The sequence below is a fragment of the Girardinichthys multiradiatus genome, chromosome 14 (genome assembly GCF_021462225.1).
Source record: "Girardinichthys multiradiatus isolate DD_20200921_A chromosome 14, DD_fGirMul_XY1, whole genome shotgun sequence".
Lineage (NCBI taxonomy): Eukaryota > Metazoa > Chordata > Actinopteri > Cyprinodontiformes > Goodeidae > Girardinichthys > Girardinichthys multiradiatus.
Window position 1 is genome coordinate 38,329,915 of NC_061807.1, and position 2,273 is coordinate 38,332,187.

The following is a 2,273-nucleotide window of genomic DNA, read 5'->3' on the forward strand; positions in this document are numbered from 1 at the left end:
TCACTCTTTTTGTTTACTAAATAATTCCATATACGTTCATTCACAGTTTTGTTGCCTGTGGTTATAATCTGCAATGTAAACAGTCATGAAAATAAAGAAACCCATTAAGTGAGAAAGTGTATCTTAATCTTTTGGCTGGTAGTGTGGGTGTTTTTGTGTGTGTATGAATGTATATATACAGTATCATATATATATATCTATATATATATATATAGATACAGAATCTAGAATATATACACACACACAACAAACACAAGGTGTGTGCGGTGGTATGAGGGACCGCCATGTTGCATGCAGTATCCGCACGCAACATGGCCCATATTTCTAACGTACAAGATGCGTAATGGTGCGGTCTGAGGAAGGAGAAGAAGAGTTGCTACTGACGTCACTCTCCTGTGACCCTTGGAATTGCGCAGTCAAATTGATTTATGGAACACCTTTTGCGGGTGCGGCCATGATAACGAAAAAAGCATTTTCCCCTTCCTTATTACTTTAGTTATGTTACACAATGAGCAGTCTTGAAGAAAATAAAAACGTAGTTTGAAAGATCTATTAGCAATTTCATTTATGAGTTAAAAAATGCATCAATGACTTTAAAATGAAAAACAATTCCTGTTTATACATTTTAATTTTCTAATTTAACATTTCAAAATGAATTTGTCACTTTTTGCTGAGACATCTTTTGAAAATGAAATGTTAAAAGTTATCTTATTCATGATTTTAATTAATTTACAAATTGAACAGTCTTAAAGAAGAAAATGAAAATTCAGTTTGCACAATTTTTAATTTTATTTATGAGTCAAAATATGCAGCTTCATTTTGAAAATGAAAAAGCATTTTATTAATACATTTTAATTTGAATATTGGGACACATTTGCTTTCATATAAAATATCCATCCATCTCTCCTAATCCAGGGCAGATTGCAAGCACTGCAGCAAAATCGCTCTTTTTCATAATCTTTGAAGACATTTAATAGGTCAATTATGAACAGAAATGTGAATGACAAAGTAAAAATAAAACAATGCATTACAAATTTCATTGGTTAAAGTAAAAGTACATTATACACAATATATTTCTTAACCATACGTTATTTAACACATTTACTCACACAAGCATAAAGTCATTTCAAGAAGACAAGCTGAGCAGCATCAGATATTAGTTATAAATTTTAGAAACATTACATTATAATGGTCGCAGGCCATAGACGTCATATGTTCCTGTTAAGGTAGGCTGCAGCTGGTGGAATCCATTCCCACACAATGTGGTGTTGTCTGGCATAGACAGGTTGTCAAGTTGTCAGGTTTGGTTTACTGTGCGATTCCCCACTTGAAAAGGATAGTCTCTACTATGAAACTTAACTGGATTTCACTCAAAGAGCCTTCAATTTAGCTGATCCATTTTTATTTTGTATGATGGTCGCCATTGTGTTTTAGCTTTCCAGCCACATAGGTGAAAAACCTCAAAAGAAACAGAAATACATCCATTACATTTTGAAATTAACAAGACAAATACATTGTGAAATAATCAAACAGATTTCCACCCTATAACCAGTTAATCCCAAAATACAATAAATATGTTATAGTAAAATTCAGCACCGATAAATAAATTAACAAATTTATCAACATTTTTTTTCCACTGATAAAACTCTCTACAAACTCCATTTTTTTTTTGTCTCATCTTTTCTTTCACTTTCTACTTTACCCAATAAACACCAAGTGTATTTTTTTTCCTTTTACATGCTTGATTTCAATAATATTAAAATGATCAACAATCACTCAGAGTCCATATGCTGCTCCACTGAGATTCAAGAAATGATCGACAGCATTGTGAGGCTTACCGGCTGTCCTTCACTGTTTGTAGAAAACTTTCGCACAGTTCTCAATTTCCATGTGCTACCAGCACTATTTGCTTCTCATGCTGTTGCACTTCTTTAAACAGGAGTGATAGGTCAGTCACACCAAAAGTACCAGCACTCTCTGATTGCTAGGAGATTGAGTCCACCTGGTTCTCATCACTAACAAGCAGAGAAGCCACAGAAAGATCCAGCAAAGGGGAGTGGCTACCTAGCAGTTCGCCAGAACACCTCCCACTCGATCTTTCCACGAAATTGATGGAGAGATCACAGAATCAATACTTGCGAACTGCCTTTCAGTTTTATACCTGTTCCCTCACCGGCAATAGAACCACCAGGCGCCAAACATCTTTGTGCAGGACAGTAGTTTGTGCAGGTTCTCTCAGGACTCCAGACAAAGGTTGGCTTGGTATGAGTCTT

The 2,273-nt window shown here is 34.9% G+C and overlaps 1 long non-coding RNA gene across 1 annotated transcript; it reads right to left on the reverse strand.

Moving 5' to 3' along the window:
• Positions 1–817: 817 nt before the first annotated feature.
• Positions 818–1,969, reverse strand: LOC124880796. Its single transcript, XR_007041457.1, has 2 exons — positions 1,839–1,969; positions 818–1,459 (listed from the first exon to the last, which is right to left on the reverse strand). It is a non-coding gene; the product is annotated as an uncharacterized LOC124880796 (long non-coding RNA).
• Positions 1,970–2,273: the final 304 nt, after the last annotated feature.